Source organism: Erpetoichthys calabaricus, chromosome 3 (genome assembly GCF_900747795.2).
Source record: "Erpetoichthys calabaricus chromosome 3, fErpCal1.3, whole genome shotgun sequence".
In the NCBI taxonomy this organism is placed as follows: Eukaryota; Metazoa; Chordata; class Cladistia; order Polypteriformes; family Polypteridae; genus Erpetoichthys; species Erpetoichthys calabaricus.
In genome coordinates, this window is record NC_041396.2 from 110267957 (window position 1) to 110282982 (window position 15026).

Sequence of the window (15026 nt, forward strand, 5' to 3'; positions counted from 1 at the left end):
TGGCCGACCTCCATCTTGGCTGCCTCCAGGCATCACGGTCAGACCATCCGAGGTCGGCTCTCCTCCCTTCTTCCTTCGCGCTCACGTGGTCTCACCTCAGAAGCCTAGGGAGGGCACCTGCCTTGCTCGCCACACTCCACCCAAATGATCAGTGGGGCGAACTAGCCCTTCATGGGGTCCCAGCTTGTGCTGTCTCCTCCTTCCAGGTGGCCATATCGTTGTTCCCAAGCCTGCCTTTCATGTCTTTTAACCTCCCTGTCTTTATTGATCCTTTTCCCTCCTGTCTTTGATTTCTTCCATCTTTGATCTCTCTCCTTTTCTTTTATTCTCCCATCTTTGATTTCTCCACTCTTTTCCTTGTGCCAACCCGTATTTAAAAACTCACACCTCCGTGGGTGCAGCGCCTTAATCTCACGCCGCAGGAAGCCAATGAAGCAATTGAGAACGATCGCACACGCATTCGCTCCAACTACCTCATTAACTCCCCACGGTTGTGCAATCGAGTTCATGGAGAGCGACACGGCTCTATGGAATTTAAAACTGGCCCTTTTTTTTTGAAGCCGTGGTCCCGCTATGCCACATTGATTACTTCTAAAAGTCCTGCTCTTGTGCTCCGCTATTTGCAAGGTTATCCCAGTTAATATTCAGGTAGTTAAAGTCCACGATAACTATAACTGCAAACTTGTCTTTTTAATATTACCAAAAAGATATTGCATGAAAATTATTGTCTGCATTGGGTGATCTATAACACACTTCTAAAATAAGACCTTTTTCCCTAGTGCTTTCCAGACAAAGCCAGATGTCCTCACTAAGGTGGGGCTCATCATCCAGTTCAATAGGACTTGTGTTTAAATTGCTTGACATAAACAGCCACCCCACCTCCTTTTATGTTTTATCTATCCTTTCTAAAAAATGTGGATCCTTATATACTTCATCATCATTAAGGCAATCTATTTTTAATGTGCTACTCATTTTAATTTTGCATATAATTTACATTGCAATGCATTTTTATTTTTACACTATTGTTTGTTCCTTCAAATACAATTCTAAACCTGGTCTGTCTAAACTTCCTGCCCCCATACCCTAGTTTAAACAGGTATAACAGATTAAGTAGGTATAAGAATATTATATTATGAATTTAGTATCCTTATAACATTATGTCAAATTGGAGTGAATAATAAGCACACAAACACAAAGTGACCATGGAAAATTCTTAAAGAAAATATGAATTTAACAAGGATGTAAGCACTGTGAGGCAGTAATGACACCCTTTTAGTTAAACCTCATAAAATTGTTTTTAAAATTACCCTTTATTTTGTGGTTACACATAGAAGAACAGAGCGATTTCCCTTTAAACTGAAAATTAGAGTAAGCATTAAATATAAAACCAAAGCTCGAGGGGACAAATTAGAGAGACCACATGAAAAAATGAAGACACAAATAAGGTGCTGCGTCATTTTTCAAAACGTTTTCTTGTTGTTTTGAATGACTGAATTTCATGATTTCAAAGTCTTTTGCTTCATTGGATCTGACATTAAAAAAAGAATTTGCAGTTTATATAGAATTTCACTGCATGTGCAAACAATGTATTAAAAAAAAAACTATTATTCTAAAATTCCTCTTAAAGTTTTTTTTTCTTTTCTCATCACAGAATGTAGCATGGCTTCTTTTAAGTTTCCCAATGTGTCAACTTTTCAGTAAAAATTTGTAGTTATTGTCATTTGATGAACTGCCAAATATCAGACAATGCAGTAAACCAGTGGCATAGAAATGGCGAAATACTGCTGCCAAAATGTTGACAGCAATTATTTAAATATTTCACTTACAGTATCTTGTGAGAAGCAATAATATACTCTATGTAATTACTTTATAAGTGTGAGAAAATCCGCCACTTTTTAAGTCCATCTTCTTCAATGGTAAGCTATAAAATCATTTTTGATGGACCTACCCAGAACCTGCACTTATTATACAATCCCAGTTAGTGTTATTTTATTTTATGTAAGGTTCATAAAACATGTAGGACAGGAATCAGTAAAGAGAAATAGAAACAAAAATCTAATTAGTTTAGTAGAACAAATACAGAAATTTTTACTGACAATCATGAAAAAGAACAAATGTAGGCTTTCAGAATGATGTAAATTTTGTGAAAAAATAACAAAGGAATTTTCCATGATTGGAGAAAAGAATGAAGAATCAATGTATGGAGCAGTGGCAGGTGGTGAAAAAAATTTGTGCGGGGATGCAGTTTTTGGGGGGACAGACTGGAGCAGCACTTTATAGCTCAGGAGAAAAGAAAAGGAAAAAAAACACATACACAGACTGTAATGTTGCCTACTCATAGAGAACTTTGAAAAGTGAGAAAAAGTGCTATGTAAATGTAATGAATTATTATTATTAGTAGTAGTAGGGGTGTAACCAGAGATTTGTTGGTGGGTGGGCATATATGAAACTAGGTGAGCAAATAAATTTTCAGTCAGTGTGGTGCATGGCCCGAACACAGACACACGGATACCGAAGGTTCACCCAACACACGTTTATTGTACATTATATATTTACAAAAAGTGCACACACGACCCAGTACTCCCCCAAAGTCCAGGCCTTCCTTCTCTATGCCTTCTTTAGGTCTGCCTCCACTCCTCTCCTCTGAGCTCTGTCCTTCTCCGCTCCCAACTCCAGACATCGAATGGAGGGAGGCGGCCCCTTTTATATCCACCCGGATGTGCTCCAGGTGTCTCCTGATTAGCTTCCGCCGGAATTACCGGCTGCACACCCGGAAGTACTCCAGGTGTCCCTGGTCTTCTTCCCTCCAGCACTTCCGGGTGTGGTGGAAGTGCAGAGGGCCTGGGCTCCATAGGCATCGGGGCGCCCCCTGGCAGTGACCACAGACCCCTAAAGGGTTCAGCTTCTAAGCTCTGTTCCCGTGGTCCCCAAAGCCACCAGGGCGGTCGCCCCCTCGTGGTCTGGAGGAAGCATAAGCCCTCCTCTGGTCCTTCTTGGCGTCCCGGCTGGGTACCACCCTCAGCCGCTTGCCACAGCAGATAAGACGGTTTATAGAACTTGACCATCAACAGCCGAATGAGGAGGATCCTCTAATAAAACCCTGCTCGGTAATGCACACAACATTGCAAGGTGCACGCACACAAATTCAAAGATCTAGCCATTAAAAATAAGAATCTATCTTACTTGGCTATTATAAGAAGAAACTAAAAGTATGGCCTTATGATGAGGCAAAAACAAAACAAAACAAACAAACAAAAAAAACATTTAACTGACATGATATCACCCAAACTGTAGACACCAATGATAGCCTACGGTGAACAATGCTGTCAACAGGATGTTTTCTCTCTCTCAAACTCTTGTTCAGTTCAACTTCTTAACTTGCATGACCTTAACAAACAGTACCCCTATTACTAAAGAACACTAAGGGAATAAAACAAACGATGTATAAAAAAAAGACAGAGTCTTTGCATGTTTTGTAATTATACAGCACACTATGAATTATGTAAACATGTACAGTTACTACATCATCAGATCAGCTATACATATGGAAATAATTATCAAAGGATTTCAGAAATTCTATTTATTGTCAAAAATTATGACAAACAAAACACAATATTTTGGACATGTCTGTAAATATTATTTTGAACATGTCTGTGATATTGCTTAAGGCCACTGCCATCATTATTTTTCCTTCTTAACATTCAACCAGTTGTTGTCTGTTCACATTTCAGATGCCACAGTAGATCTCTTTTTTGTGCACAATATGAAAAAGCAAAAAAGTCACCTGCACAATGGAGCACGGAACCAAAGCATCAAAGACTGATTTTGAAATGCTTGCAAGAATAACAAACCACTTAAATCACAATATCCCAAGTCTATTGTCTAGATGTATGCAAATTGTTCTGACAAGAAGGCCCTTTATTATTGAGGCAAGAGTTGTTACATTACAGGTTTCGGCACCACAGCGTTCTCAGTGTTCTCAGCCTTTTTAATGCATGGTTTAGAGAAGTGATCACTTACATAAAATAACACTAAAAGCAGAATTAAAAGCTCAGGAATTTAGAAATCTCAGGACCTTCCCTTTCTGTATTCATAGTTCCCTTAATAATGTGACACTTTGTCATCATTTCAATAATTACAAAAGCAATAATGCTATAATCCATAAGCTTTTGTAAGCTCATAACTCACCTTCACGGTTCCAATAGTTTTTCCAGCCAGGTTAGTTTATCGAACTTTGCAGATGTTAGCATGGCCAGTTCTTTATTGCAGTGTGTGGATACTACTTGATTTTTACACTGAGAGCCGTCTGAAACCAGGTGTTTTAAAGTAAACGTTTTTACTGAGAAGTGTCACAGGTGTCTCTGGTATTGCTACATTACTTTCTTCCACACAAATTAACACACCTAGTTAGCCAACTCCGTTTGTCATAACAACAGCTGGAAAAAGTCTGTGTATAAGCTCGTCCTCGATTACTTGCCTGCTTCTGAATTCTTAAGTCAGGTCGGTCCGGTCCAAGCTCCTTTATCTTACTTTTTTCTTCAAGTGAACCGTTTTATGAAGGAGTGTTTCATTAAAGAAATAATCAAATTTTCTTTGATGTCTGAAGTTCCGCTTGAAGTTGCCATCTCCTTAAAGACACTCACTCATCTGTAGTTACGTAAGATTAAAGGCAGGTGTGAACTGACTGACGTCAACATGACATAGTGTGTCAACAATCGTTCGATCACATTAGATTAAGAAACATAGTATAATACTAATTCACTGCCAAGAAATGTGGGAGTGTTTGGGGCACAGAGAGCTGCGTCCCCGGAAAAATCTGAAAGCAATCAATTAAAGGGCAGTTTCAGGTCACCTGCTTCCAAAAAGATCAAGAGCTTACATACACTCTCATTTGGGTGGCGTCCTTCACTTCCGAAATATAGGTATTCACATTGAATTTTTTTTTTATTCACACAGAAATTAAGCAAATACCAATGAGTCGGAACTAATTTTTAATGTATGTTGACATACGCTGACACCAGGCACGCTGTGGAAATAAACAAATTTATTTAATGATTATTTCACATTATCTAATTCATTTAAGTAGAGTTTTTATGGTTATCTATCAATGTGGTTAGGAACCAAAGACAGACAGACAGACAGACAGACAGACAGACAGACAGACAGGCAGGCAGGCAGGCAGGCAGGCAGGCAGGCAGGCAGGCAGGCAGGCAGATAGATAGATAGATAGATAGATAGATAGATAGATAGATAGATAGATAGATAGATAGATAGATAGATAGATAGATAGATAGATAGATAGATAGATAGATAGATACTTTATTAATCCCAAGGGGAAATTCACATACTCCAGCATTTGCATACTGATAAAAACAATATTAATTAAAGAGTGATAAAAACACAGTGCCAGTTAAAAAATGCAAGGTGGACAGTGGAAGGCAGGTATAACAGTCAATAACTTTGTATAATGTTAACGTTTACTCCCCCGGGTGGAACTGAAGAGTCGCATAGTGTGGGAGAGGAACGATCTTCTCAGTCTGTCAGTGGAGCAGGACATTGACAGCTGTCTGTCGCTGAAGCTGCTCCTCTGTCTGGAGATGACGCTGTTTAGTGGATGCAGTGGATTCTCCATGAATCTGCCACATTATGGCATTACAGGGGTGTGGTCACAAGGTATGATTGACATGACTATGCGAGATGCAAGTGGCATCACAGGGATGGACATGTGGTCTTGGCAGCCATTTTGGGTGCTATATAAGCTGACCTAGAAACATTGTCTGATATCTTGACATCATCTTGATATTAAATTTCTTGTTATTAGCATGTTTTGGTAGCTTATTTTTGTTGATATTTTTGGTATATTTGGTTGTTTTGTGTTCTTGCTTTTATTTTGTTAGTTTAAGGCTGTTGTCTTTTGGTGCTGAGCTGTTCTAATGTTCATTTTGAAGCTAATGATTTTGGTAGGAGCCCATGCTGCTTGTGCTAGAGTCAGTGGGTGAAGCAGGTTCTTGTGAACTCTACATAGTTTTGCTGTTAGCTTCTTATTTTTTCAGGCTAGCTTTCGGGCACGTTAGCGTTTTTTACCATGCACTGTTCTAACTTTTTTTTTTTTCTATCCTGGTCATTGCCAAAAACCAGGCTGCTTTGAGGCACATCTGTAAATGTATTTTTACTTTTATATGCCAGCTGGTCATGACACCTGCTGGAAAGAACAGACAACCAACAAGAGCTGTAGTTTTTTATGCTGACTTATTTAAAACTGCAGTAAGCAACACTGAAATGACTCAAAAAAAGGGTTAGAGTTTAGAGAAATGTAAAACATAAATGCAAAGAGATTTTTACTGCTGCAAAGCTTAACAGAATGCACGTCTGGCACTCCATGCTGCTAATCCCTGTACAGTGCCACTTTGAGTACAAGTTCCCTAGTGGTCTTCGCCGATGTCTGAGTGCACCAAAAAAGTTTCAGCCACCCATAGCACAACATCAGCAGCTTTACTTGCTTGTGTGAACTTCCTTTACACACAATAACTGGCATTAAGTCAAATCCATTTAAAGTTCGTATAAGTTGGGCTGTGTTTGTCTCCTTTCCTATTCACTATCTTTATGGACATGATACCAAAGTGCAGCTTTTGAGTATTCATCCTGGGAACATGAGATTTTCTGCTTGACTCCTATGACAGCAAAGACTGGAGAGGTTCTTGGATGAGTTGGGGTCAGAATCTGCATATTCATGGTCTTGTTCCAGAAAAGAGGGCATTGCTTCCTGGGTTTTCGTTTCTTTATTTAGCAGGAGGCAGCTGTCTAACTAAAGATGTTCCTTGGGGTCAGCGCACCTGTAAATTTATTTTCCCGTCCTCATCTATCATCACAAGTTTCGGATAAGGATTTGAAGATTGAGGTTGTAAGGGCCTGCAGCTGAAATAAGGGTTGCAGAATTTATTCTTCATGACAGGGAAAGGCAATCAGCAGCTCAGCAACACATTTCTTGTGTTATCATTGATTCTCCTGATCGGAAGGACCCAATGTAAGTTGTCAGGCTGTCGGAAAGAATGGCTTGGCTTTCATGGCACACTAGGCCTTTTAAGAAAACTGATTTAACTGGGATATAGGCATCCATCCATCTGTGCCTTTCCCAACATGCATTCCAAATTAAATATCTGAACTCCAGCTTGTACCAAAATCTTCCTGGACTTCATCTGATATAATGGTGTGAATCAGATGTTCAGCTTAAGTTTCTCAAGCAAGACAAAGAAAATAGCCAGCCTCTCGATGTTACTTTATATGTTTGTCTGTCTAGTCTGTTTGTGTCTCATCTTCTATGTCCGTATATATGCATTTATCATACTTCTGTGATCCTTGTGCTTATTAATAAATTGGATTATTCTGGGGTGGCACAGTGGCGCAGTGGGTAGTGCTGCTGCCTCGCAGTTGGGAGATCTGGGGACCCGAGTTCGCTTCCCGGGTCCTCCCTGCTTGGAGTTTGCATGTTCTCCCCGTGTCTGCGTGGGTTTCCTCCGGGCGCTCCGGTTTCCTCCCACAGTCCAAAGACATGCAGGTTAGGTGGATTGGCGATTCTAAATTGGCCCTAGTGTGTGCTTGGTGTGTGGGTGTGTTTGTGTGCGTCCTGCGGTGGGTTGGCACCCTGCCCAGGGTTGGTTCCTGCCTTGTGCCCTGTGTTGGCTGGGATTGGCTCCAGCAGACCCCCGTGACCCTGTAGTTAGGATATAGTGGGTTGGATAATGGATGGATGGATGGATTATTCTGCTCCTTAAAATGAGTGTGCTTCAGTTACCTCAATATGTGCCTCGATTACTCCAACAACAGAGAAAGATAAGATAAGTAAAGTAGGAGCCTCACCGAATTGTTTGATTAATTACCATTATTGCCAAAGGTAAAACTGATAATTAATTAACCAAGTTAAAATTTCTTTTTCAAATCCTACAAAGGTATCTAATGAAGATGCCCCTTTGATGTATCTTGTAGGTGAAGGTCTGTTTGGCACAGGACTGTGGGAGGAAACCGAAATGCACAGATGACTCCAGGGGGACAAAAGCAGTCACAGCCATCATTCAGGAAAAATACATTTGGGATAGCTTCTTCTCAAAAAAAACACACAACCAATAGGAACAAGACAGGCAGCTCAACCCAAGCTCTTCATCATGCAGCTGAAAACAAAACAAGAAATATTATTTTTTACAATTTTACAAAGCAAAAACAAGCTATCTCTAAGTAGTATAAACTTGTCTTCTGTCTTTGTTAATTGGGACCACGGGTGTATAGCACAATGCTTATAGTATGGCTTTGCACATACTAATGCAGCATGCATTAATGATTTCATTAACTTGTGATTTCTTGCATGACAAAATTAAAAGAAATCAAAGAAAAGAAAGAAACTTCAGTCCCACATAAACAGCCAAAATTGATATAAATCGCATGTAACCACTCACTAAACCTCAAAGTTTCTGACCTATGCAGAATGACCTCTAACAACGAAGCGGAAGCCGGCTTATTATGTGTCATATGGAACTATTAATAGAAAGCAGTTCTTTAAAGTATCCTTAAAATAATGGCACCATTGTATATTTCGTTGGACATCTGAATACAATTTATAGATATAGCAAATCTCCTGAAATGGACGCAACAGTGTTTAGAAAGCTTGCATGGCAAAAAGCAAAACATTGTTCTGTTGTGCTCTGCCTGCAGTGTAAGGTAAGATGGAAAGGAGAGGCTGATGAGCACTGGTGCACAGAGTCATGACAAGTGCAGGTGCCTGCAGAATATATTAGATTCAAAAATTCAAATGCATTCAAATCAAAAAGTAGAAATTTAATAGTAGAAACAGATATTTAAAAAAAACTTATACAGACGCTACAAACCCAATTCTTCATTTTATTTCTCCTTACACTCTCTCCTCTTTCTGGGCCAAAGGCAAACATCATGTAAAAAAGAGGGGCTGGGCCAGGTTCCCAACTCTTGCCTGATACTTGAATGTGGTAATATAATGGCATTTATTTAGCTCTCAGAAAGTCTGCCAACTATTATATAGGGAAGGATCAAATCAAGAGGCATAGCTCCCAAAGGCAACAAAGGAGTGTGTACAAGGATTCCAGGCAGACTGTTCAGTCTAGGGGATCAGTTTTAGGAGTGTCTGCTTATTACTTTTTGTGTTGGACTTTCATCATTTCTGTGACACTTCTGTGTATGTTTAACATAAAAGATCTTGCCATTTCAATGTTGAGGTTTGCAGTTGTATTCCTGGTCTATGCTTTCCCCATACATATAATATATATACAGTATATAATATATATATGGTTGTCAATGTAACTACAACCTTTAAGTTAGTGTACTTAATTTACATTTTTAAGCAGTAGCCCATGAAGGGGTTTTTATGAGTGAACAGACTCGCTGCATAATTCAGTGCACAAATAGGTTTGTAACTACTGCAGCAGAAAGAAAGCACCTACATCTATTTCTAACCACACAAACTTTTCTAATATTTTACAAGATAAGACATGACCACAATTTGTAAATTTGTCAAACTGCTCTACAAGTTGATTTAAGAAAGGAGCAATTTTTAGTTTTTTTTTGTTTCCTTATTCAGCAGGAAACATGACTCAGAAACCCATGTTAGCAGTACTAAATATACTGCAACACAAAGCAAGGCTACCAAATGAAATGTGAAGTACCAATGAATGCTTGATTTTATTTTATTTTTTTGGTGTGGAAGTTACCCTGTCATTTTAATAATGCCTTTACTGTACTGCTGCTCAATTGTATCATGACCACATAAAGGCAGTAACATCTTGACTCTGGGAGGGCAAATGACAAGCAGAGACACTATAGTAACTCTCTAAGTATTGTTCCTTTTAAGCCCAGCATCTTAAAATAAATTTTTGAGTCATCAGGTAGCTTCAGAAAGGTAGACTGCTGCTGTGAAATCCTCTTGGGTGATTTTCAGTTTTCTCATTTCTGGTAATTCCTCAAGTATAATAATCATGATCCTGGTACCTAAGAAACCATCAATGATGTGCCTAAACGACTCCCGCTCTGTGTTTCTTACTGGTACTATCAGGAAGTGCTTTAAAACACTAGTCGCAGCACACAAGGTCTAGTCTTTCTCGCTCTCTGGTGTCTTTGCAGTTTGCAAATCAGACCAATAATTCCACTGAGGATTCTACATCTTCTGCTTTCCACATCTCCCTGAAACACTTAGCTAAAGGAGATAAATATGTCAGAATGTTGTTCATAGACTTCAGTTAAGCATTTAACACAATTGTTCCCCAGAAACGGATTTTGATACTGAGGAGCTTAAGGCTGAACTCCTCCCCCTGTAATTGGATCTTAGATTTTCTGACAGAGAGGCCCAAGTCAATTCAGATTGACTGCAACACTTCCAGCGCCATCACACTGAGTACTGGAGCTCCTCAGGATTGCATGCTTAGACCTCTGATTTTCACCCTGCTGAATAACAACTGCATAGTCATATACAGTTCTAATTACATCAACAAGTTCACTGATGACACAACTGTGTTTGGTTTGATAAGTAGGGATGACGAATCAGCATATAGAAGAGGTGGAACAGCTGACTGTTTGGTGCATAGGCAACAATCTTATCACTCAACACTGATAAGACTAAAGAATTAATTGTTGTGTTCTGAAAAAAACTTGTCCTGATGACATACTAGTCCGTGTTAATGGCTCTGCTGTGGAGATTGCAAAGAGGGTAAAGTTCCGTGGTGTGCACATACTGTAACTGAAGATCTCACATGAGTAAATAATACCACTTCTTTAACTAAAGGCCTAGCGAAGACTACACATTTTGAGGAAACTAAAGAGAACAAGGTTTCAGTCTCTCATTCTTGCCACGTTTTTACAATGGCATCATCAAGATTATTCTGACCAGTTGCATTACAGTCTGGTATGGAAATTGCAGTCTGTCTGACCGCAAGAAACTGCAGAGAATAATGAGGTTGGCAGAGGATATTATTGGGGTGTCTCTCCCTTCTCTGGAAGGCACATTCTCCAAACGATGTGTCCGTAAGACCTGCTGCATTGTGCAGGACTCTTGCCCACTTCTCAATGATTCTTCATTTTTTTGCCACATTGAGACAGCATCAGCATCTGTGCCAGATCTGTTGCATTACATGATAGTTATTTTTTCCCTTCAAGCTTGTCAGATTCTTCAACACAATGTAAACTCTAATGATCTTACATTCTGCCCTAACATCTTAGATAATGACTAGGGGGGCTCCGCCCCCTGCTCGCTTTGCTCGCCAACCCCTGGTGTTGGGTAACCCGAAATACATTGATGTATGTATGAGATATATTGGAGTGTAAAGGTGTAGATGACGAACAAAGGAAGTAAAGAACCCATAGTATGGCACATTAGAAAGATATATTGGAATATTTCTTTATACACAACATTTGTAGTAAAGATGGTGTGTTGTCCTTGAATGAGTTCTCCTTGGTATGGAGTATCTTTATCTAGGCAGGTTCGTTTTTGTATCTCCGTCAGTTGTGGTCTTTCGTTTTGAACCCGTGCCTGCTTTGCTTCCGCAGTTTCAGATGCGTGTTGTAGCCGTCCATGTTCATTGTATTTGTCCATGCTGGCTCGCTTTTGTAGCTCCGTTAGTCGAGCTGTTTGGTTTTGGAGCCGAGACAGTTTTGCTTCCGTGGTTTCAGATGCGCGTTGTAGACGCCTACATATCCATGCGGGCTCGTTTTTGTAGCTCCGTCAGAGGTTCATTCGTTGATAGATTGAGTCATCTGGATCTAACACGTAGATTTGTGCATATTTGCGTTTGTGATTTGGTTCAGGGTGCACTGTTCCAATCCGATGCAATATTTGTCCACATATGCGAAAGCAGTATGGGCCATTGCCAGCTGGTGGCCAGATATTTACCCCAGTAGATGCAAAAGCAAATGAACTATTGTAGGATCTAATGCAGTCCATAATGCCTGCTTTGCAGACGCACGTTGTAGGCGCCTGCGTTCATTGATGTTATCTAGGCGGGCTCGTTTTTGTATCTCCGTCAGTTGTGGTGTTTCGTTTTGAACCCGTGCCTGCTTTGCTTCCGCAGTTTCAGATGCGCGTTGTAGGCGTCTATGTTCATTGTATTTGTCCATGCGGGCTCGCTGTTGTAGCTCCGTTAGTCGAGCTGTTTGGTTTTGGAGCCGAGACAGTTTTGCTTCCGCGGTTTCAGACGCGCGTTGTAGGCGCCTATGTATCCTTGCGGGCTCGTTTTTGTAGCTCCGTTAGTTGAGCTGGATCGTTTTGGAGCCGTGACCTGACTCCATTAGTTATCCGTTGTCTACCGTTAGTAATATGGATAATTGCACTTACTGTTAATATGGAGCGTTTTCTGTGGTTGTACTGTTAATAATGCATCACTGTAATGTGATCCACATATGCTATATGGTTTATTACCCGGACCATGCTGTGTAGTGTGGACGTTTAGTTCAGAAGCGCGTTGTAGGCACCTGCGCCTTTCGTACTTTCTCGCGCCTTCCGCACTATCTTTGTGGACCTTTGCGGTCTCCGTAGTGTCTTCCGTTTGACTCTGGGGTGCAGTGCAGAATCCTCTTTTCTGTGTGGCTGTGTCGTTAGTTGTTAGCTATGGGCGCGTTGTTGCTTCATGTCTTATTTACGTTAGTTGAGCTCTTTCATTTTTGAGCCGTGACTCCTTCGTTCGCGGTGGATCAGACTTCGCTTGCGGTTTATGAGACACGCATTGTAGGCGCCTGTACACTATGTCTCCTGGTCCCATCGCCGTGTACCTGCGTCCGTGCCTATCATTCTCGGTTAGTAATATGGATCTCTCACTCCAGTTTATACACAAATCACTTCATCAGTCATATCAAAGGATCAGTCACTGCACTTATCTGTGTAATTGTGGCAATTAATTGTATTGTCATATTGCCTGTTTAAGCAGTATGTTGCATGGTATTGTCCATTTGTATTATCTGTATACTCTGAGGCCTGAGCTTCGCCATTTCATCTCTATATAGACTTGTATATGGTTCAGATGACAGTTTAGTTTGACTTGTACTTGGGCTGTTTTTGTATGTATTTGTGTATAATGCAATACCTACTCATGTTCAGTTCATTTTCTAACAAATTCGCAATTCCTGATTATACTGGTAGACTTTTTTGTAATCTGTATTGATGCAAAATTAGGCAAAAGTACAGCAGTGCCTCTGTGATCCCCAGTAACCTGTTACATAGTTCTTGAGAACTGCACATCAGTAGTGACAAACATCTGTCTAGATAAAATAAGCTTCTTTTAGGTTTAATACACAGTAACACTGAGAAATTTGAAAATAATTTTGTTTTAAAACTGTTTCTTTCACATTAGCATAAAACTTGTATGTTCTGGATGCGGTGCTGTAAGAGCAGGTGACTGGAGTCCATTATTTTCACCTCACCAGAATCCGGTGTCTGTTCTTGGCTCTTGAGTGACCTCAGTAGTGTAGCAGAGGAGTCCTCTATATCTAGGAAAGCATTCAGAGTTGGTCACCCCTGTTTGTGGACTATTTGCCAGTTCTTTCAATGACACAATGGTGAACTTACAACACTGAACTACATCCACTAATTCTCCTCACTTCTACACCTCTCCTCACTAGTTGCTCCTCCTCGCCTTTTCTGTTTTTTTAAATACATCAAACTTTATTAATACTCTGCCTAACATGAACTACTGCTTACAGTGTTACAGATCATTTCCTATTAGTTTGCTTTTCAGACTGAAATACCAAAGATGCATGAATCAAGCTCTGTAAAAAGTCCTCAATATATTAAATTAGCAAAACAAAAAATGATTCAGCTTGCATTATTTTGACCTTTTGTGGACAAAACTTGACAGAACAGTTCCAATGCATTCATAGTTATTCAGATTTCTCCTTCATCAGTCAAGCTGAAGAAAGTGCAGGCAACCTTCCTAATGACATTCACTGCTGATGTCATTCTTGTTGTTTTTGACTTTTAATTTAAGAAAACAATAGCTGACTGATATTAAATGAGAATTCTAAAATTCTCATGACATTCTTCAGGGATGACTTCTTCTTCATGTAGAAAACTATCCCACCATGCAATGTTTTTTCCAAAAACAACTTTTACTGTAGGGGTGATGTCACCATTGACCACTCTGAGAGCTTCAGAGATGCTATGAATTTGCTGTAAAGTCTTTTACACAAGAATGCCTGTAGATTGTGAAATGTAATATTTACCTCCAATGAATGGGTGATAAGTTACAGCCTAAGATCTTGTCACAGGCTCTAAGAATGCACTGCAGATTGGCCTTAAATTGCTCAGTGGTAGCACCAAACCAGACTGCTGCATACAAGATCTGAATGGACACCAATGATGTCTCTGTAGAACTGGACCGATATTGCTTAGGGAAGATTGAATTTAGTTTTAAGTAATTTATGCCAACTTTGTTTTCTTTGTTACACCATACTGACAGATGTATTAGTGTTGTGGCATCCACAAGTTTAAAAAGTCTGACAGATGAATCTCCAGAGTAACAATCTGTATAGTGAAAAAAATAATGGGGAGAGGACATAATAATAAATAATAATAATAAATTACAACCCTGTGGCACACCAGTTCTAAGGGTAAAATGGGTCAGACATATGTTTGTCCAACATCACAAAGTATTTCCTATGTGAAAGTCTGCAATCCATTGGCAGATTGAACTGGGTGAGTGTCTTGCCTAGGAGCTCTGGGACACCAGTATTGAAAGCAGAGCTAACACATAAGCACCTGACTTATCAAGGGGTAGGTAAATAAAGACATAAACCCAAATTCATTGCATCATGTACAGACCATTTGGCTCCAAACGAAAACTTAAACAGATCCAGAGGCTTAAGCTACTGGTCTGTAGTCATTCAGGCCTGTGACCTTTTTTTTTTGGTACTGGAATGATGGTAGAGGCCTTGAAGCAGGCAGGGAACAGTGCTCAGTGCCAAAGAATTGTTGAAAATGTCTGCAAATACTGCAGACAACTGGTCTGAACATTGCCTAAGTGTGG